Source organism: Peromyscus maniculatus, chromosome 3, assembly GCF_049852395.1.
Source record: "Peromyscus maniculatus bairdii isolate BWxNUB_F1_BW_parent chromosome 3, HU_Pman_BW_mat_3.1, whole genome shotgun sequence".
NCBI lineage: Eukaryota > Metazoa > Chordata > Mammalia > Rodentia > Cricetidae > Peromyscus > Peromyscus maniculatus.
This window is the reverse complement of record NC_134854.1, coordinates 54,894,143-54,918,130: the sequence shown is the minus strand read 5'-3', so window position 1 is coordinate 54,918,130 and position 23,988 is coordinate 54,894,143. Positions and strand designations below refer to the sequence as shown.

General features: G+C 38.7%; 1 long non-coding RNA gene across 1 annotated transcript in view; it reads right to left on the bottom strand.

Annotated features, from left to right (window-relative positions):
• Positions 1-2,222: 2,222 nt before the first annotated feature.
• The window catches only part of LOC121827926 (uncharacterized), a 107,911-nt gene continuing 86,145 nt past the window's right edge, over positions 2,223-23,988 (bottom strand). Inside the window, exons 4-5 of the long non-coding RNA XR_006070266.2 lie at positions 10,877-11,012; positions 2,223-2,912 (exon numbers count right to left, since the gene is read on the bottom strand). This is a non-coding gene — a long non-coding RNA (uncharacterized LOC121827926). The remainder of the gene's footprint in view (positions 2,913-10,876; positions 11,013-23,988) is intronic.

Genomic DNA, 23,988 nt, shown 5'->3' with positions numbered 1-23,988 from the left:
GGGCCCCAGTACGGTCCTTTGTAAAATGAACTTCAGAACACTGATCTGTATTAGGGCTCAATGACATGCAGCAGATGAAATGACCAACACCTTACCTAGCTTGGCACTTGTTACATGCTGTTTGCTTCCAGACATTTTGTCTGTGCTGATGCTGGCAAGGGCCACCATTAAAGTCATCTAAGGCCTAGAAGTGTAGGAAGCAGCTAGGAAATACAGTCTTCCCTGGCTGCCTCTCTACACAGTCATATCTGTGATTTCACCTGGGCCATAGGGACACATACCGCCAACCTTGGCAATGAGAACAATTCATCATGCAACACCAGCTCTTTTGCTTCTGACTAACAGCACAAGCTGTTTGAGAACTCTTCATACAGGCAGAGGTAGTTCTCAGGAGACTGGATCACTTAGCAGAACTATTGGGCTACTGGACCATTGCATTTATCTTAAGAAAATCCTTGAACATGTACTGATTTGGATGGGGGCCAGAAACCTGTCAGCTGTCAGAATGATTTCCTGTCAAGCAGATTATACCCTTAAATGCTGGGTATTCTATATTGAAGATAGACAATTTGGTATAGAGTGTGTGTGTGTGTGTGTGTGTGTGTGTGTGTGTGTGTGTGTGTTTACAATGGCCAGGTCTCTTCATCATCTTATTCATAGTCTTCTTTTTGTACTGTGAATCTTCTGTTGAGTGAGGACATACACAAAATTCTGCCCTCTGTATGGCTAGCTCTCGTTTGAACATTCATATTCTAAATAGTTAAATTACTTAATTTCACAAATTATAATTATTCACTGAGTGCAAATGCTAGGCAGTGGTTTGAATATCACATATGGAGTTCAACAGAACTTTAATTGGAAGACTATAGCTCACAGTTTATTTCATATGGGATGCTCACATCCCAGGTCATGATATACATGGGCATCAAAGCAGGATATCAGGCAGCACGTTGAGTAACCAGTGGTGACAGGCAGGTATAGCGCTTGGATAATGAATGTGGTTATTGCTTTCAAGATATTGCTATTTGAAGACTTGAAACTTTCACAGCTGGATACAGTAGAAATATCTTTTGTGGAAAATAAGTGTTCCTTCATTTTCTTAAGGAAATACATAACCAGCAGATGTAAGCTTTTCAAATTAAATGTCTCAGTTGGTATCAGACAGCCAGCACCTGGGGTAGGCCAAACATCCTTGCATGTTGGCTCCAAATAGCATAGATACATTTAGAATCTTCACTTGCCAATTTGAGGATTGTCTCCTAGGTTTGTAAAATTAGTTGTTGATGTTCTAGCTGGGCAGTGGTGGCACACGCCTCTAATCCCAGCACTCGGGAGGCAGAGGCAGGCGGATCTCTGTGAGTTCGAGGCCAGCCTGGTCTACAAAATGAGTTCCAGGAAAGGGGCAAAGCTACACAGAGAAACCCTGTCTTGAAAAACCAACCAACCAACCAACCAACCAACCAAACAAACAAACAAAAAACTAGTTGTTGATGTTCTAATCTAATCCAGGAACCACCAGTGCATGCTAGTGTAATTGGGCCATTGTGGACCACTCATAATTTCTTTGCACATTGGCTGCCTTGATCAGCTCCCTTCTCTCCTACTTGTTTACTGAGCCACTTACATGTTTAACTATTCTGTCCCTGACATTGATATTAGTAAGTTAACCAGCATATTTATTTATGAGGTTAGCTCTGTGGGTTTGTATGTGTCTATGTAATTATATGTTAATGGACTTAGGTGTCTGTCCACCACCAGATGAATGGATAGTGAAAGTATGGTATGTATATAAAATGTAATTTTACTTAACTGTAGAGAAAAGTGAAATTGTAAGATGTACAGTTAAATGGATGAATTAAGCAAGGTTGCCCAAACATGGAAAGATAAAAACCACATTCACTCTCTGTCATACACAACTCTAACTTGAAATGCATACACCTATATGTACTGATTGTGTAAATGGGAACAAGCCTAAAGAACTACAAAGGAGAGCAAGATGGGGTTAGGAAGGGTGTTGAGATGTGGAGGTTATGCAATAGGACATCCAGGACATGAACATGCATGGGGGGTGGGAGTTACAGTGTCATGCAGAAGACAGCTCAGAGGGGATTTGAGGAGCAGGAACATTTACTAAAATGCTTTTCTTTAAATGCCACAATGAGGGGCTGGAGAGACTGCCCAGTGGTTAAGAGCACTTGTTGTTCTTGCAGAGGACCCTGAGCTTGGTTCCCAGCGCAAACATGGTAGCCCACAACCTTCAATTCCAGATCTACATCTTTTTCTGGCCTCCACCAGCACTAAGCACACATGTGGTACACAGGCATACATGCAGACAAAGTATACTTACTTACTTACATCAAAAAATCTTTCCAAATCCCATAATGATAGCTAATATTTTTATGCTAATTTGAAAAATAAAATTAAGAAGTGGAAATTGCAGCACAGACACCAGTAGCTGCTATAATTTTGTCTTTCACATCCTTATTCCCACAGCTCCTACAATTTACCACATCAGGCAGGGTTGTAACTCCCTTCTGGGAGATTGTGCAATGAGGGCTTTTCTTCCCTCTGTTTCCCCTTTCTTTCCTTCTTAGCAAAGTACACACTGAGAATAACATTTAGGAACAAAGAACCATCCACATTTTTATTTCTGTAATTGTTTTTAGGCCTGGGGGAATTCTGAACATCACAGATATATTAATGCTGGCATTACAACAGAACTGAGAGGTAATTTAGCCCTTCATTACCTTTACCATGACCCAAAGTTTTGCAGACACCAGATGTGGAAGACCTGGTCCTGGAGGAGCCATTGTTCTGGTTCAGCTTTCCCAAGTGGAAGGCTGATCTCTCCACCTCATCCTGGTGCTTGCTGCTTAGGTGATGCAGGGCACACACATCTAGGTTGTTTTTACCTATGTGAGGACATAAAAGGATATTTGAATCCATAACCTTCCTAAGTGTTCCCAGTAATTTCGAGATTTCCACTATTAGCCAGGATTAAAAGATAAAGACCACTATCTGAAAACTTATAGTGAGTACCTAATGGACTAGTCATTTGATTGATTTTTACAATCAACATTCTATCTTTAGAGTCATGGTGCATATTTGTGTTGTTACAAGAAATCTGGGTAGGCATATGTGATTTGTCTAACGTTATCTGCTACTAACTGGTAGAATGTGATGAATAATCACAGTCTTTCTTTCATGGGTCATCTATTAAGCCAGAAGTAAACTATTATGTAAGTGTGTTTTCTGGAACTTTCTTCCATACCTGCTTCTTGGACCATGAAATGATATAATTTATTCTTTTAATTTTGTTAAACTGTGACTATCAATCCTTGGATTGAGAAACGATACTGATGTTCACTTGGTGTCAAATTCAGTATGTGGTTCACCGAAGATGCTCAATACATGTTGTCTTAGCCACAGCAACTCTTATAAAAGAAGCATTTCATTGGGGCTTGTTTATTACCATGGTGGGAAGCATGGCAGTGGCAGGCAGACATGGTGCTGGGGAAGAGCTGAGAGTTCCACATTCGGATCCACAGGCAGCAGGAAGAAAGTGAGCCGCTAGGCTTGGTTTGGGCCTCTGAAGCCTCAAACCCCACTCCTAGTGACATACTTCCTCCAACGAGGCCACACCTACACCAACAAGGCTACACACCTCCTAATCCTTCTGATTACTTCCTGGTGACTGAGCATTCAAATATATGGGGGGAGGGCATTCTTATTCATACCACCACACATGCAGATATTGTGTCTTCAAGCTCCGGATGGATTTGCTGTGCTTGCTTCTCCTCTTCATTAAGTTTTTTTTTTCTTTTATAGTTTTTTCTTAAATATTTCCCTCTTCCTAACCTACTTAATTATATGAAGTTATGAAGTTTTCATCCAGTTCAATGAACATCATGGATATTAAAACAACTATAAGTTTAAAAGACCTCGAAATGTGTTCTTTTCTATATTTCTCAGAAAAATCATCATAAAATAAAATATTTGAATAATAAAAAATTATGTTGGTAAAATATTTGTTTAATAAACTGTATAAAATCAGCCGGGCGGTGGTGGCGCACGCCTTTAATCCCAGCACTCGGGAGGCAGAGCCAGGCGGATCTCTGTGAGTTCGAGGCCAGCCTGGGCTACCAAGTGAGCTCCAGGAAAGGCGCAAAGCTACGCAGAGAAACCCTGTCTCGAAAAACCAAAAAAAAAAAAAAAATAAAAAAATAAACTGTATAAAACACTTTTAGAATTAAATTCTGATGGAACCAGTACAGTTTAGTGTAGCTAGTTATGTGTCCCACACATTCACAAGGTCTCTTCTTTGCCAGATTAACAATATAGAGAGAACAGTTGTGGTTATGACATTCGAATTAAATTTTGTGACCCCAGGGAAAGGAGATGGAGAATACCTCAATCTATGATGTAGGAAATGTTATGTCAATGACTGCACCAGTATTTTGCAATAACAGTAAAATGCTGTCAAACAGAGAGACCATGAGTCAGGAAACGTTTCCCAGAGAAGTCAGCAGGAAAGGGATTCTGGAAACCCAGCAGTGGCCGGTAGCTCCATAGAGAAGGGGGAGGCAAGAAGGAGCAAGCCGCTCATGACTTTGGAGCATCTCTCTTCTGAAATTTGCAAGGTTAGCTTAGACTTACTAAAGACTCAACGAGGTCTTTTTCTTTTTTTCCAGCTAGCTTCTTTGAAGTCATGCACACCTATGTACCCCTACTTCTGCTTTCATTGGGGAAGGACACATGAGTTCACATCATAAATCTTCAAGTTTATATCCCAGTCTCATGCCTCTCTCCCCAACTGAAATGGTGGTGGATTCTGAGTTTGTAATGTCTTTGTGTTCATTCATTTGTTTGTTTTTACATTTTTAATTAAAGAAAGTTCTGCTAACACAGAGCTTGAATCAGTTAACAATGTTTTGCCCAGTAACTATTTATGACTCCACTTTAAAAAAGACTAGCTGTGTAATAAACATGTCAGCTATTGAAAACAGATGATTTATAATCATAAAAAATGATTACTCTTTTTAAGTGGTTAGATGCATTTCCTGAAGCTTGAATAATGCCATATTTTCTACAAAAATGCCCTCTCCATAAATAAGTTACATGGGACCTTCAGCCTGACTTATCCCAGACGGGATGTTACAAATCACTGGATTCCAGATTTCTGTTCTTTTGCAACACTTCGCAGAATGGAACTTTAGCAGGATTGAGATTTCTAATCTTTAAAACAAAGCAAAAAAAAGCAAGGAGCATTGGAAATAGCTCTATCTGGTTGAATTCCACAACAAGTATAATTAGAGCCTGTACCTCCATATTAATGTGGAGCCTGGGGTTAGTAATGGATAAGGAACCAGGAAGAGGACAGAAAACATAATAATAATTGATCCTTTTGGCCACAGAATTGAGCATGCCCAGTGAAATATTGTGTGTGTTTTATCTAATACCTACCGGAGTCTTTGTCCACACTCTACCAACAGAAACATGCAGAACCTTAGATATATAATCTCCTCAATTTTGTACTCCTCTGAATGTTCTCTTAAATATCTTACTGTATATTTCACTCTGGTCTAAATCTCCCATTTGGGCAGGTTTTATAAACAGCCACCTGAGATTTCCTAATGAACCACAGGATCTTGTAGGATGTAATCAATTGAAAATTAGCCTTTTTTTTTTTTTTTTTTTTTTTTTTGGTTTTTCGAGACAGGGTTTCTCTGTGTAGCTTTGCGCCTTTCCTGGAGCTCACTTGGTAGCCCAGGCTGGCCTCGAACTCACAGAGATCCGCCTGGCTCTGCCTCCCGAGTGCTGGGATTAAAGGCGTGCGCCACCAACGCCCGGCCGAAAATTAGCCTTTATATAATACAAATGCACAGTAGCAGTGGCAAGCTGATGTCTGCTTTCATCCCAAGTCTATGATATTGGCTGCTTAGAACACTGTACTTTCCTGTATTAAATCTCAGATAGGATGAGTGAGTCTTGGACAAGCCAGACCCAGACTTACACATTTGCATTGAGTGCAGACTAGGAAGAAGAGAGCTAAATGATCCCAAGGCCAATAAAGAATACCTCCCCCCCTGCCCCCCCCTGCTGCCGCTACCAGCTACCACTTTACAAAAGCAAAATCAGAAGTGGAAATGTTCTCAAATATTTGCAGAGCCACCATGTGTGGAATGACAGAGGCCAAGGAATACATAAGGAAATGACATATGAGTAAGAATCAGTAAAAAAACAAAAACAAAAACAAAAAATAAAATAAACAGTCCTACAAATTGCACATTTTAGTTATCAGTCAGCTGTGTTAGTTTCCATTACTATAGCAAGGTGACTTAGATAAGTCACTGGAAGATGAAAGAATAATTTTGATGCACAGTTTAAAGGTTACAGTTCATGAGGTAATGGCCTCATCATTATGAGCCTCTGATAGTGCAGCACATCATAAAAACAGAATATGGGGGATACAAATTGTTCATCTCATGACCAGAAAGAGAGAGACTGTGAGGATGCAGGCCCTCACATGTCTTTAGGGTCATGTCCTCAAGGCTCTGAAGCTCTCTAGCTAAATCATATCCTTTAAAGGTTTCACTATTATCTCATATACCACCCTTAGGACTCAGCTTTTAACACATGGGCCTTGGGAGATGATTTAAGATCTATACTAAAACATTTTTTATTCCAACGTTTCAAAAAATAAAATATATCATCTCCCCCTCATACTTCTTCACACATCTTCCATGCATGTCTGCCCTCCTCCCATGTCCATAGCCTCCTTTAACCATTCTGATTACATAAATAAATAAAAGAATAAACATACACATACAACCTGCTGAGTCCATTCATTGTTGCCTGCCTGTATGTTTGTAGGGCTGACCACTTGCTATTACATGGTCAGGAACTTATCCCTAGAGAAGACTAATTCCCCCTGCCTCAACTGTTCTATTCATGGCATGGGGGATCCATGAGATTTCCCCATCTATGTTGGGATGTCAGCTATTGTTAGAATTGCTAAGATCTTGTTCAGGAAGACATGCTGTCAAGATTTCATGGGTGTATCTCCCTCATCACAGCTAGACAGCACAATCTCATAGCAGATTTACTAGGTCTCTGACTCTTATAATTTTTCTGAACATCTTCCTTTATGTTCCCTGAGTCTTGGATGCAGGAGTTATATTGTAGATGTATCCATTGGGGCTAGGCACCATAGTCAGGTGCTCCCTGCATTCTGGTTATTTGTGGCCTTCTGTAATGGTCTCCTGCTAAAAAAAAAAAAAAAAAAGAAAGAAATGAAAAAAAAAAGGCTTTTTGGGCTGAGGTATGAGACCTATACTTATCTGAGGCTCTAAGGATACATATTTATAATATATGTAGGAATTATTCTGGCTTAGAAAAGTGGCAGTATTAGGTTTTCCTCTAATATCTGTGCCCCCACTAATCCTGAATATTTGGCTATGTTTTCAGTACCAGGCACGATTTCCCTCTGGTTAACTGGGCCTTGAATCTAATCAGACAGCTGCTGTTTACCACCAAAACACAAGTGCCCCTAGTACACCTTTAGGGATATCTTAACATGCTGGCCCCTGATCCCCAAAGGCTCATGTCCATCTTACAATGTAAAATGTCCTCAATCTGTCTCCAAGCCTATGAAAGTCTGAACTGTTGCAGAATTTCTCAAAAATAAAAGTCCAAAGTTTTTACCTGACACTCAAGGAGTTCCTATAAAAGTAAAAATAAAATGTATATTTTTAAGATCTAATGGTGGGATAGACACAGGACAAATGTTCCTATTAGAAAGAAGGAATTAAAAAATTAATTATGAAGAGCGGCTGCCTAAAGCAAGACTTAAACCCAGCAGAGTGAACATTAAATCCTAATCTCCATGGTTAACATCCAGGACACACTGTGATGAGCTGTGGGCTCCTGATAATTTGGATAGACCCTTTTCTGTGGTTTGGCTGATTACAGGCCACATGTCCACATGAGAGCTGCCTTTACCAGCTGCCTGTAGGTTCCCATGAGTGTAATATGCTTCTGGTATCGTCTACTTACACTTAAAACATTCTGAAGTTTCACCTTGCTTCACCAAATAGGCTTCTTCACATTGACAGATATACTGCAATAATAAGTAAATACTGCCCATGTCTTGGTACCAATTTTTAAAGAAGCCCTCTTTAATATTATCTATGATCAATGACATGCAATTAAAAACAAAGAGTGAGCAAAGAAACTGATAAATATATCATTACAGTTTTAAAAAGTCTATAAAAGTACATTTGCAATTTGTAGGGCTAACAAAAGGGAAACTTTTTTTTTTGCATTAACAAAGAGATGTTTGGGTTTGTTGAACACACTCACTGAGAACTGTGGGTTTTTTGCAACCACGTGGAAAAAAAGATGTGGTGTTCATACTGACCATGTGGGGAGACAGAATAGAGGGTAACTTGAGTTAGACATTTGGTGAACTACGCAGTGAGTAAAGGGATTGATTGAAACAAATACTCCTGACTTGAATGAGACACCAATGGAAAATTTATTTTTCTGGAGCTCCCCTAAGAAATAAAAATCACAGTGTATTTTTATGTTTAAAAAAAGAACTCAAATAAATAAAATTAGCTTTCAGTATCCCTGAATTGATAGCATCCTGGGGTTCCTATCAAAACCAAAATAAATAGGACTTTTGAGAGGTATGCCCTCAATTCAAGTCTCACTGGATCCTCACATCTAAGCACCAACAAATGTGGATTAATTCAATCCAAAGTTACCAGGCATGCTAGGAAACATTGCCCATTGAGTAAAATCAATATATGTACCAGGAATCGGGAATGTACAGCACAATCAGACCTCAGACACTAACTGTATCAGGTGACAGCACACCAGAGAGAAAATGACTACATTAAAATGTTAAAGTTGAAACAATGAAAACAGAAGGAAAGAGCAAGGCCTTAGAAAATCTGTCAGGTACAGGTGAAACAAGTAAACAATACGTCCATCAGTAAAAACTGTGGCTATTAAAATTAAGGATAAAGTTAATGCACAAGTAAAAGAAAATTAATTGAATGATTAACCTAAGAAGTTCTGCTGTTGGAATGCAGAATGATATCATTAATGTAAACAGTTCAATGATAACTTAGAGTGTAAAATATAATCTTTCTTACAACCTAGTGATCCCAGGGTGAGATGCATACCAAGAAGAATTAAATATACAGATGATTGTAATAACCTGGCATGATGAAATGATTATGAATGAAGTGACTTTACTTATAATCAGCTTTGTGAAATAGTATACACTAATGGTATTTATCATACCTGCAATGGAAGATTGCTGAGTAAGAGGAAGTCACAAATGATATATGCAAAATTATGCATGAATATCAAATGACTTAAATGAAATGAAGAATACAAGATAATATGGCATAATGTTTATATATATATATATATAAAATATATATGAGAGAATATATACATATGTTCTAGATAGCTTTGACTACCAATTGAGACAATCTAGATTCACTGGAAAAGTGAGTCTCAATGGTGAGGTTGTCCTGATCTGTTTGGCCTATGACCATACCAGTAGCTGTCTTGACTATTCATTGATGTATAAGGGCCTAGCCCACTGTGGGTGAAACCATGCTCTGTGCAGGTGGTCCTGGGTTGAATAAGGCATTTAGCTAATCATGAGCCTGCAAGTGAGCTAATATGCAACATTCCTTCACAGTTTCTTCTTCAAGTTCCTACTTGAGTTCCTGCCCTACCTCTTCTCTTATTAATAGATTGTCTCCTGGAATTACAAGGCAAATAAACCCTTCATCCATTTAAGTTGCTCTTAGTCAGAGCCCTTTGTCACATCAAGAGAAAGGAAACCAGAACAGACAACATCCTGGGAGGGAAATATCATTAGTGATGAGACAGGGTTGACTGGAGAGGAAACTAAGGCCATGTGGGAAGGCAGTGGTGGAAGCTGTAGACATATTGATCATTGATTGTGCGGATTGTTTTATAACTACATTTGTCAGCAATCATAATACTTTTGGGGAAAGGGTGAATTACATATTTGGAAATTAAGAGTCAAAAATAAAATTTGTAGTATAAAATAAAACAATCAAAGCAATTTTTATAGATTATGTGGCTTTATACCAATCCACCTGGTGAGACTTCATCAAGAAATTTAGCTAAGAGATTGATCATCCATTAATGTACCTAACAATTAAGTCACTATGGCTACTAGCTGACTTTTCTCCAAAAATGATTGATATAAAAATGTAATGATACCATAAACAATTTTAATCAGACAGACATTGATAAAACTATATCCATTAAACTGTAGCAGGAAACAGATGCTCCTTTAGTCTCAGTTAACTGAGTGGCACTGTTGGCAGAGTTAAAGGGCAGTAAGCAGAGGAGATGAGTGTTCTAGAATCTGGGTACAGTAGATAGCCATTACCACACCTGAGGGTTAAGACATGTCCAGGGGCTCATGGTAAGACTTGGTAAACTAATTGACTTGAAAGCCCAAACACTCATGTTGTATCCCCATAACCCCATATCCCCACCTATGTTATATCTCCATAACTCATATAAAACTGCCAACTGTGGTGGCACTTGCTGATAATCTCAACAGTGGGGAGCGCAGAAACAATTGGATCATTGGAACTCCCAAACCATCCAGTGTTGCCTAATTAGTGTGCTTCCACCAATAAGAAACCATTTCTCAAAAGAAGTTGGCAGTGTTTCTCAGGATGACACCCAAGGTTGTCCTCTTCCTCTCTCTCTCTCTCTCTCTCTCTCTCTCTCTCTCTCTCTCTCTCTCTCTCTCTCTCTGAATATATTGAAATATGTGGTTATACTGGTAGATATAGAAAAGAGCATTTACCAGAGCAGTAGCTTTCAGGAGAAAAATGTAACCATTGCCTGTTGGTGGCATCACAACATGACAGACTAGAGTTCAATGCTTGACTCTCTCCCTCTTCTTGATGTAATACAAAGATGCCAGGTTCCGTGGACATAGACTGTAACAAAAGGAGAAATCAAAGTAAGGGAAGTTAAAGGCTATGCAACCTAGATAGACGCACATGGACTATTCAATCACATAAGGCATTCATTATGCTGCATTCTTTATAAACAAGTGATGGGAACTAATAAACCTCTTATCAACCAGATCTCAGAACAATTCTCAAAAATCATTAAAGAATTAATATCATGCAGAACTCATTTTTATTGTGATACAAGTTAGTTACACAGCAAAGGTAAAGGATGAGTCTAAACCACACATAGAATTTAAAATTAAAATATTTTAAGTAATACATGGTTAAAGAAGACAGCCTGATGGTGACTTTGTAATGTTTAAAGTAAATTGTTTGCATAGCTTTAAAAAATGTCCTTTACAGGCATGGGGAGATGGCCCAGAGTTAAAGAGCACTTGTTGGTCTTACAGAGGACTTGGGTTTGGTGCCCACTACCTATAACCATCCAATTCCTGAAGATCCAATGCCTTTTTCTGACCTCCTCAGGTACTGAGCACACGTGTGATGTACAGATGCACATGCAAGAAAACAATTTAATGCACATTTTTTAAATCTAAAAATAAAATTTGGCCTTTGATAACTTCATACACTATATATTCTGGTTACTGACACCCAACAGCCCACCCTCCTGTGTCTTCCTTCCAACTCTATTTTTCCACCTCTCCTCCCTACAACTTCTTTTCCCTCTTTGTGTCTTTGTTTTATCTTGTGACTCACTGAGTTTAACCAGGACCATCTGTATGACCATGGGTTTGAAGCTATCTATTGGGGCTTGCCACACTCATTGATGGACACATAACTAGAGATAATGGCTGTCCTTCTTCTCAAGTCCATCGATGTCTAAGAGTTTTACATGGAGGAATAGAACCCAGAACCCATGAGCCCTTCTCCAGTAAATACTGAGCTGTTGATAGGCCCAGTCTTCTTACGAGCCACTGTAATAAGCCACGGCTACCATGAAATTATGATTATATTGTTGTCTTACTTAGAAGACAGCACTTCATGACCTTTCCCTCTGTCTTCTGCCTCTTTCATTCTAGAAACCTCCTTTGTGCTACTTCTTGAGCTTTGGAGGAAGTGGTAGAAATGGCTGATTAAGGGTTGAATACCTGACCATCACATGTTCTCAGTATCTTGAACAGCCAACCATCTGCACATTAACAAGAGAAACTTCTATGATTAATGCTCAAAGTGGCATTTGTCTGTGGGTATTAACCTTTATATTTAAAAATCACCTTGATGCCATGTCCTTAGCTAAACAATAGTGGTAAGTTCGCCTTAGGGCCTAAGGGCACATAAGTGTGGATTTGACTGGGTTTATATTACTATGTTCTCCTTTGTGGACCAGGCCTCATAGTAAACTTAAGAGTGGTTAGTTACAACTACAACTGTTGTGACACTATATATGAGTGTTCACATCTTGCCTGGAAGGTTGATATTGTAGTTCATAGGGTGCCAGTTCAGCAGCCTTCATAGTGACAACCTAATTCCAGCCTTATTTCTTTATCATGAAACCAAGGTGTATGGTTGTGATATATCCCAAGCAAAATCTTCATAACTTTGTGTATATTACATATATCACTTGCATTACTGTATGAGATGGCTGTTATAATCCTTTACACTTCATAGATTAGGTGTTTGAGGGATAAAGAATTTGAAAAAAATCTCCACAGTCATATCAAGTAATGACTGTAGGATTCAGCAGTTAGCAAATTTGAACCAACTCTGTGACACCTAGAAAAATATGGCCAAGCTTGTAAATTGATCAAAAAAGAAGAGCACACTTAATTTTTATGTGTGATTAGCATTAAAGAACAGAATAATTTAATTGTAGTTCTTTATATATTTTTATCTTTGGGCTTTAATGTATCATCTTTATAATGGTTGGATCTGTTTTCTTTTCTCCAGCAAACTTGATGCTATAGAACATTTGTATTGAATTATGCATATTTGTGTTGCTGAAGATTCATTATTACTGTGTCTTTATGTCATTTATTGTTGAAATATATGTGTGCTGTCATTTGATCCTATTGAAAGCCTCTGGGGGGAAAAGGCTGAATATATTTGCAAAGGGAAATGAAATGAGGTGAGAATTTTCAGCCTTGAGTACAGATTGGCCTTGGAAATGACTTACTGAATGGACTCTTCTGTCCCATATCCAAAAAGAAGCCTCATGAGCAGTTGTTAAATGTAGAATGGAAAAGTGAAGGATCATTCTGATGGGTAATTTCTTCCCCAAAATGAGGTAGTACACATCAGCAGACAATAGTTTTAGTGTGGGAGACAATGATTTAAGAGAACATAAACCAGGAGAACACTGAGGGTAGTGAAGTTTATTTCTGTATCTAACAGCAGATCCTGCAGAATAATTTTCCTGACCTGTCTTCTAGCTTCCTGATACAAACACATGTGCTGAGGGAGAGCTAGAAAATCTTATCAAATTGGAAAGGGAAATGTGTACATGTGGCCAGAATGTTCCTTTTTCTCTGTATGGAGCTTGCAGACTGAAGGTATCCCGACAATGAACAAAATACTGATATAATTAATGAAGGGAGAAAAAAGGGGAGAAGCAGAGAGACAAAGACAGAAAAGTTCAGTAGTTAGAATTTCTTAATAGCCCGAAAGTGAGTGTGTCAGATAGGTCTTGAGACAGTAGAATTGGTTAAGTATTGCATTAAAAAAAAACCTGTGTGTTGCATTTTAAAAGTATTGTATAAAATTGTGTAAAAATTACAGCAGAGGGAATAGTTACATCTTTGAACCATTAAGACTAAAAATTAGAAGGGAGAGAATAAATTTTCTCACAAGTTTATAAGGCTAGAAGTAAAATATTAAAAGCAAAAACATTTCACATTTCTCCTATGCAGATACAACTTCTGGTATCTGGACTCATTCACTCGAGTTAAGAGATTGAATGTTTTATTTGTGGGAAACTAATCAATAGCAGAGACTAGAAATAATAAATCTGCCTTTGGGGGTCGCCCAATTAAATGGCTCATATAGATCATTCTGTAGTGAAAACAAATGTTGCAAAAACTTCCAAATGGCTTTCTGTCGCTTATTGACAGTTTAGATTTGCCAAATGGGTACACTTATACCATGTATGTACCCTGAAACCAAAGAGAACTCAAATGAAAATCAGAAAAAAATTGAAGTAGGAGAAAAATTTATGAAGAGAGTAGGGAAGAGACAAACTAAATTATTTCAAGGCCATTAAAGAACTCATGTGAATATAATTATCAGAGATATTAGAATATACATTCCTTCTATAAAACAGAGCTAAATCACAAGCCAGGGTATTCTGACAGTAACACAAAACAGCCCTTAGGTCACCTGAATGTCTTAGAGATTTCTCAACATAATATATAAACACCACCAACACTATATGAAGAAATGCTATCACCAATCATTTGAAGCATGTAAATAAGAAGTAACATCCAACTCCACTGCAAATGCCGGCAACTCAGTAGATGAAAAGATCCAAAGATAATTGATGTGGAAACAAATGAACAAATGGTGCTCCCTAAAATCCTTAACATTGTTGAGAGAAATAGGAATCAATATAGCCATTAAAGGAAATAGTATAGAGTTAAAAAAAAAAAAAACTAGATGGCAAGCTACCACGAGATCCATCAATCCCTTTGCTGGGCATGAATTCAAGGGAAGAGAGATCAGTATGTTGGAGAGACATCTTCATTTGCATGTTTAATGAGGCAATGCTCACAGTAGGCGAGATGCACAGTCAGCATAGGCATCCATATGCAGATAAGTGGGTGAAGAAAATGCAGTGAGTACCCACAGTGGTAAGTTATGTAGAAGAGAGAAATGCACAAGACATTATATTAAATTTTAGAAAATGCAAGGCATGGAGATATTACCAACACATGTTCTCACAGGTATAGTGTTAGGAACAGACTTCACAGAAGTGGAGAATATGTTAATGGTTAACAGAAATCTGGCGTGAGTGTTGGAAAGAAAAGATGGAGACGGCTATGCTAACGACTCCTGGGGTACAGGTGGATAGGAGAAAATTGCTTCGCATAGTCTATAGCACCGGAGGATAACAGATTGAAAACTGCATGACACAGGGCTTTTTGAATGCTATCAACCCTAATAAATTTCCAAGATGACAGATATGCCAGTTACCCTGGTCTGATCATTACAAACCATATGCACAAATTGGAATTATATTGCACTCCTTAAACACATGCAGCTATTACGTGTGGAATATTTTTAATCAGAAAGTAAACATCAAACAAAGCTTAGCTATAGATCACCACTGTCGCAGAGGGTCCCTGCCATTTCTCCCCTTCTCCCATCTCATCTGTAGGTCAGCTGGCTGGGTATAGCTTAGTCTCCATAGCACATTAATTCTTATTCCTGTGTTTCTGTGTTTGTTTTCCTGTTCTGGTCCACCACATACCCCTGTGCAAACCTTATCTTACACTCCATCAGAAATCACTGCACTAGAAAAAAATGATAAATAACAGGAAAGTAAACTAAAGTTTGAAGATCAGCCCCGAAGCTTATACACTAAATAATAAAGACTTCTGTTGACAGCATTGGAAACAGAGGGCGGAAAACTTCGATGATATTTCAAGGGAAGCACTGAAAACCAAAGTTGTCTGATTAACAGGGCCTGTCAGGTATGCAAGCTCATAACATAAACTACCTACACCTACACATACTGCCGTAAAACTTTTAAAAACCAGAGAACAAGAGACTATTAAAATGTCCAGAGAGTGGTAGAGAAAGAAACTTATATAGAAATTTGACTGTTATTAAACATTTTCAAAATTAAAAAAACATTGATTCTTCACACAGTTCTATCTCTAATCAAACTATAAGTCAAAGGCAATAAACAAACAAACAAGCAAGCAAGCAAACAAAAAACAACTTCCTAAGCCCCCTCTTTCTAGGAAGCCATAGCAGCAAACCTTTAGAAGAGATGTAACTCAGGAAGTTGGAGCTTTAATGCAGGCGACAGTAAAGTCTTCCTGACAGGCCTCCCCAAGTGTGCAACTGGCCTGGAGAAAAACCAGTCCAGACTGGACCATGTGATCTCAGGACAACAAGGCTCGTGTCTCTAAAGCAGAGGTGATGTTGATAGAAAAACTGATGTGTTAGCATCTCTTCAGAGAAGGCCAAGAATTCCAAAATGTCCCTGAAAGCACATCCAGAAAAAAAGGTTTTGACCTATTCTTCTAGTTTCTTTTGATCAAATCTGGCCACTTTGTTTCTGCTGAACACTAGATTTTTACTGCTCTAGTTGAAAATAGATGGAAAGATTCCCCCCCCCCCACTACACATTCCATTTCCAGTACTCCACTCTGTATCCGAAGTTGCCTGTGTTCATCACTTTCTGTTCTGTAATGGAGAAACGAAAATGAGAAAAAAAAGCCTGTTCCCAGCTAGCTAGCTGACAAGGTGGGAGCTAAGTGGAACTAGCAGTATATTAACATAGCTGATGTCAACACTAAGAACCCCTGGAAACCCTGCAAACAAGAAGTTACGTTCAGGTATATTCAAAGCTGCTCAGCAGTATGATATAGGAGGCAAATAAAGGAGAGTTACAAGTCATCCCAAAATAGAAATATGCACTATAGCCATCCACATAGAAATACAAGCAAGGAACTGCTATGAGAAACTACACTGGCCTTTCACAGGGACCCATAATAATGCTAAGGACGCTTCATGGCCATCTGTCTCAAAGCCAACGTAGAATCACACAGCTCCAAATGGGAACATCAAAGGAAAATAACATACTCATGTCTATGCCCTTAAGCTACACAAACACAATGTGGGGGACATTTCTTCTTCAGCCAATGAGATGGGCACAAGGGGCTGATTTTAATACGTTCATCTGTCCTTCTGACAGATACCCCAGAACTGTTTCTGGAGTTTCACAAAGAATCGCATCATTTTATTATTCTTGTCTAACCTAAGTTTTAGTTATTAGATCTTTCCTCTTTCAGCCATACATCTTTTTACATCACAATGGTTATTTATTGGTATGTGAGGTTGGATACTACATGCTCTGAGACACAGAAAGCACATTTGGATCCCCTTTCTCTCCATAAGAAATCCAGACTCTGGCACTCACCAATTTGAAGAAGACTTCAAGCAATCCTATTTCATCTTTCCATCTCAACATAGAAACATTTTTACCATTCTCAGGTTTGTAGCCTGAAGGAAGGAGATCTGGTTTACTCACTCATCATGCTACTAAATAAGATGTCCTATTTTTGAGAGAAGTCAAGGTTTATTATAAAAGGAACCTGGCTATCTGTCAATGTTGGCCCTAGAACCAGAGGTCTGAGGTCCAAAGGAAGATCACTTGGTTCCAAAAGGGTAGGATTGTCAAGCGATTAATTATCACCATCACTATCATGCCACTCCAGAGAGTGAGTTTCATATTGTTTATGCATTATTGCTATTTTTGTGTGAAGTTAATTCAAAGTTAACACAAATGATAATCAAAATAGACAGAGAGCCTCTAATTCAAAGAGGTTCTATCATTTTCTAATTAGTGTTTTCTCCTACACTGCAAGTTTATGTAGCAACATTCTGGTTAGTGCTATCCTTCTCTGCCTGTTGCAGGTTTCAATCAGAATTAAAGAAAACAAAATCTAAGTTATCTGCTAGGGATGACTGATTGCTATGCAATGAGAATGCATGAGGTCCAAGGCTTGCATTGGATGCTTACTTCTCCATATTCAGACCTCACAGCTTATTAACTGCCATACTGTGAAAACCCCTCAGTTCTCTGTATCTGCCCTGACATTCATTGTTCCCTTCTGAAACAGTTCTCCTTTCTCAAAAGTCTCTAAACCCCTTCTCATGAAATCCAATCTGTAGATATCTTTATTAAATAAATCCTTTCTTTATAAATAATATGTTGGGTAGGAACACATCAGTTTGGCTAAAACTAGAACTTTTGAACCTGTTCTGCCTTTCTGGAATGCTTGCCCCAGGGAAGGAATACCCTTTCTAGCCTCCCCTTGTGTAGTCTCCACTCCCCTACCCTTTCTTCTCCCTTTCTTCATGAAGGAAAACAGGGAATACTTCCAATTGTCCTTCAAAAGTTCCAAGATTCTGTGTGGCTCTTGGTGAGTCTCAGGCTCTTCTAATGAATCTCTGTACATCCTACAGAGAAACCATATGGATAATGTATCATCACATTCGACCAAGTTAATGAGAATATACACTAGTTTATACTAATGTTTTAATTCACTGCTAATATTTAATAACTGAATAAGTTCAGAGTACAGAACATCTACAAAAAGTAAAGGTCAGAATGTCCAGTAGAGCAATGGATGCACATGCATATGACAATCGCTCTCCATTTTATTTTAAGAAGTTCACAGTCCCCATGTCCTTTTACTATTGAGGATCCTAGTGACTTTTCTCCATCTCTCTAAGTACTCTGGGGAACAAGTGTTTGAGAATCAAACCATAGCAACACACCAAACAAATGTTGGCTAATAAAGAGGAAGGTAGCCAGAATGAAAGAAAGATAATATGAGTTAAAATGTGTTTTTCAGGGTGCTGGAGAGGTGGATCAGTAGTAAAGAGCATTTACTGCTCTTGCAGAGGATGCAGATTTGGTTCGCAGTACTCAAATGGTGGCTAACAACTGCCATTAACTCCAGTTTGAGAACATTCAATGACCTGTTCTGGCCTCCATAAGCATTAGCATGTACATGGTATACAAAAAATCATGGAGTCACATACACATAAAAATAAAAAATGCAATATGTTTTCACAGAAAAAATGATTTTAAGTACTTTTATTTAGAATATAGGACTAAAATTATGAACATATAGGAAAAAAGAAAAATATTAATATGACTGAAGAGCTATTCACTGAAAATATTATAGTGAATGTGCATTAGATAAGGTTTATTTATTTTATTTTATTTTATTTTTTTGGTTTTTCGAGACAGGGTTTCTCTGTGTAGCTTTGCGCCTTTTCCTGGAGCTTACTTGGTAGCCCAGGCTGGCCTCGAACTCACAGAGATCCGCCTGGCTCTGCCTCCCGAGTGCTGGGATTAAAGGCGTGCGCCACCAACGCCCGGCGGTACTTATTTTTAATGATGAAAAAGGTAGGGATATATATTTTTCAAAGCTCAAGGAATCCTTTATACTAAGGGGAAAAACGGTAAATTAACCCTACATATAGCTTTTGGGTTTTAAAAACAGAGGAAAAGAGGAAGGAATTTCTTTTAAGATGCTTTTTCTACAATTAAAATATGCTCCTCCAGGATTTTAAAACCTTGTTTTCACAGGTCCCGTAACTTCAGCCAGAGACAAGAGGAGTGACTGTAGCATCCAAGAGAATCGTTTACTTGTTTCCTAAGGATTTGGCTCTTTCTGTGAATCCCCATCTTGCACCTCTCTCCCCAGAGCTCCCCAGGGCTCCCAGCAGCACTTCATAGCATTCCTGCTGTCTTCACCATCCCCTCCCTGTGTCAGCTCTTCCTTTTTCTGCTGGGAACACTGTAGAACATCTCTCCCTTCTGCATCCCTACAGCCTGATTCAGGGTATCCATTTCCTAGCTCAAAGTCCCCAGACTAGATGGTGACAGCTAAAGATAGTTAACATGCCTGGGCTATGAGCTGAGGCTTGTCACGTGCCTCAGTGGCGAATGACATCAACTGGAGGAAGGCAGGCCTCTTTCTTCCCACAAAGAACTCTCATTTCCCAAGCTGTGTTGCTATGCATTAGTTCCTCCTAAAATCCGCTTACCCCAAAGTTGTACCTTTCCAATGCCCAAAGTCATCATATGAGTTGAGGCTGGCCCTGTAACATCCCCAGCACCATTTCAGGGTTCTCTTTCTGTATCCGTTATGTTGAGAGAACGTACTCCCTAAACTATATAATGATTGGAAAAACAAACAACAAAACCAAAAGTTGCTGTTTGAATTTTATATAGGATGGCAATTAACGCCCTAAAGTAAAGTGTCCCCAAAGGAAGGGATAAGAGGTTTGGGGCTCATCTTTGGGGCAGCGGTTCTTAGTGCTTTTACACAACTCCCTCTAACGAGATCTTACATGCGTGTCCAATACGTAAATTCCTGGGAACTCAGAAGTTACTGATTGGCAGACTCTGGATAAGTAGAAGAACTCTAGCTAGTCAATCTGCACTTTAATTCACTTCCAAAGCCACTCATACACAGTCAAATTTTAGAATTGGTACTTTATAAAAAAAAAAAGGTGTTAGGATGGAGAGATGACATATATTGTATAGACGTTGAAAAACAATACACTTAGAATCCCAACTTCAGCCTTCATTGACAATCAGTTCTGAGATACTGTTGTGTTCCATGAACTGATAGCAAGTATGGGATTCCAGAAATTTAGAAGTGGAGGCTTGGGAGGGTATCTTTAAAAGAAACCCAGAGTCTCATCATACAAGGATCCTCTAGTGGGTAGCCATTCCAGCTTGGATCTGGAAGTTCCAACCCCCATTGAGACTCTGGGAACTGCCACGCCTACAAGGCGGGGCGAGGGGAGGCACACAGAGAGAGCTCTGGCCCATCCAGCTCTCGGGTCTCCAGGCGCCTCCCCTCGCCCCGCCTCATAGGTTTGACAGTTCCCAGAGTCTCAATGGGGGTTGGAACTTCCAGATCCAAGCTGGAATGGCTACCCACTACAGGATCCTGTTGTGACAATTTCATACAATCAAGCTGTTAAGTCATTAGAGGAAGGATCCTGAGCACAGGGAAGTGGTCCACCCTTGTTAGAAATCATAGTGGAAGACAATGGAATAGGAAAGACAGCTGTAAATAAAAGATTAAAAGAGTTATCTCCATTTTACTGTCATTAGACTATTATATATGGCCATTTTCATATATATATGTATATATGTATATGTATATGTGTATATATATACATACACACACACACACACACACACACACACACACACACACATATATATGTTTTGAACATCTTCCTTCCATTCCTTGTTACCTTCTCCATTTTAACTTCTTCCCTCTCTTCTGTTGGTCCCATTTGGTCCCTTGGACCTGTGTTTCCTCACCTAGTATGCCATTTGTATGGGTGTGTGTAGTTTTATATATCTATATAAAACCTTAAACTCACAAATGAGAGAAAACATATTTGTCTTTTTGAGACCTAATTTGCTTAATGTGATTACTCTTAGTTTCATCCATTTCCCTGCCAACTTGACTCCTCCGTATGGCTGAATCTGTCAGTTTCTAGCCATTGAACCACCAGCAACATTAAGTTCCCATGCCTGCTTTACACTAGGCATCTAGACATTCTGGTTTTATCCATGAGAGGTAAAACCTGGGCCAAGAGATTGATGAAAACTTCCCAGGTGATATCAATGCCCAATGCCTTTGATGTCAGTAGCCACAGGTGAGCAGGCATCTTACAGCAGAGCAGCAGCAACAGCAGCAGCGAGGCCCTGCAAGGAATGTGAAATACTTTCCTAAACTTCCTGACACTTTCCAGGGAGTTATTGTCCTCCATAAGGGTAAGGGACTCAAGCAGAGTGAAGAACCCTTGAAATATACTTGTGATAATATATGATAACCCAAACTCATAATTCAAGCAGGTTACATCAGCTATTTCAATGTCCTTGTAACATAAAGCCTTCAGATAGAATTTTTAGTATAGGAATTAGGCTCATATTTATCATATTCATATAATGTTAAGTGGATTTTCACATCTTCAGGAAATAATTTGCTGTATTTTTCAAGGCAAAAGCAAAGCACAAAGAAACATTACAGAGCTAATAAGATCTCTAAGGTCAGGAAGGCTCCGAGGATGTGAGCTCCAGTTTATGGCTAGCTTTTATCTAATTGTTCATTTCACAGAAAAAGCTTGTGCCCTGAGGGCATCTAAAATAAATCAATGAATGAATATGAAGACATTTCAAGCACATTCTGTCTTGTCTTATGTTTGTATTATTCTATCATCATTTGGTATTTTGAGTAGTTTTTACAGATTTCACTTGTTATCATAAAACCCTTTCTAGGAAAAAAATGACCATTTAGGCTGTGGAGAAGGCTCATTATTAAAGGCTGGTGTGCAAGTAAGAAGATATGAGTTCTGTCCTCAGAAGCAAAGTAAATAAGCCAGATGTGACAACACATGTCTGCACATCCAGCACTGGGGAGGTAGAAAAAGAGGTCCTGTGGCTCGCTGGCTATGAGTATTGCTGTACTTGTGAGATCCAGGTTGATTGAGACCCCATCTGGAAAAGTAACATGTGGTATAATTTTCTAAGATACCTGGCATCAACCTCTGGCTTCCACATGTGTGTACATTTTCACATATGTAGGCCTCAATAAACATTTACATAACACACATTCTCTCTCTGTCTCTCTCTGTCTCTCTCTCTGTCTCTCTCTCTGTCTCTCTCTCTGTCTCTGTCTCTCTCTCTCTCTCTCTCTCTCTCTCTCTCTCTCTCTCTCTCCTAAAATAGATGATAAACAGACAGCCTCTATTGGTCATTTATTTCTGAAAGAGCTGAAACTCCATAGTTTCTCTCCCAAATGGTAAATACAGAACTAGCCACCATCATTTTTCCCTACTGTACATGTATAGGAAAAGAAAGAAGAAGGAAGACAATTGCAGTTTATAATACAAAAACTCTTAAAGATTTATAGTGTGTTCTACAAATATTCTGGCCACCAATTTCACATGTCTTAAAAGATACTTTAGTAAAATATTATTAAACTTGTAATTCAAGTAGAGGTATATGTTTGAATAGTTATAACCACTTCCTGAGAGCAAACAGAGAAATAACTATCACAGTTTGATGGTGAGTGTGTTCGAGTAAGGACTCAGGGTCTCGCTACATTTCCTATTTGTCACTTCCACCTCATGCTTCCATGTTCTATGTTCTTACTGCAGATCACTGGGGAGGCAGCCAAAGTGTGGTGTCTCTGTGAGGTAGCTCAGGACAGTTGCATTCAGACTGAACACAATGATGACCTTACAGCTTCTTAAAGGATGCTGAAAGGTGAGTGTTTCCATTAAAAGCAACTGGACTGACAGGTTCATTTGGAAGGATAATGTCATGTGGGTTTCTAATCCATCTAGAAGTACTCAACACTTGTAAGAATTTTTTGCTCTGACATATAATTTGGAAATGATTTTAAAGTATGGCTAACAATTTATCATCAGTTATTTTTAATGGTGAGTAAAATAATAATAATTTGTATAAGAGCCCATGCATTCTTATCTGAGTACAACACTAAGCTACACTTACCAAGCAAGCCATGTAAAATCATAGATATGCCCTGACTTTTGATATTAGAATCATGTATTAGGAAATAATTTTGTCTTACATTTCATTACTTATATTTGGACAGACCACAGCTCAACTGTGAAGTAACCAGGGCTCATTTGGGAAAAGAGAACTGTAGATTTCTTCCCCCTGAGAAGGATATACTTTGACCACATTTAAGGTAGCTACTATTTTTTTCATCACTGAATCATGATCTGGATATCTAATTTTGATCATCAAACACTGCATGTGAATGAAGGCCATCATCTCAGCACACAGAACTGTCCTTTCCGGCTATGCATTATTGACTTTATATTACTGAGGTTATTAATGCCTCCTTTTCCAGCTAACATATGCCACAAAACACTTGAAAACTAAATGATGCATCTTCCCTGAGAAGTCTGGGATTTTAGTAATAGATCAGAGAGTAAATGAGACTTTGTGTTTTATATAGTTACTATATATGGTCCAATGACTGAGTCATATTCAGCACCTTGAGCAGAACCCATAGCTGTAAACAAAAACATTCAGAAGCATGAACTTCTAGGGGTGATTGCATTTAATATTCTGTCATTACCAGTGTGTGAAAACCAACAACATCATTTAATGAGGGAATTCTTGCAATTTTTTTCATTAACTTGCTTTGTTTTCTCTTTGAATAGAACATTAATCCTTAATTCTCTACTTGATTTTGCA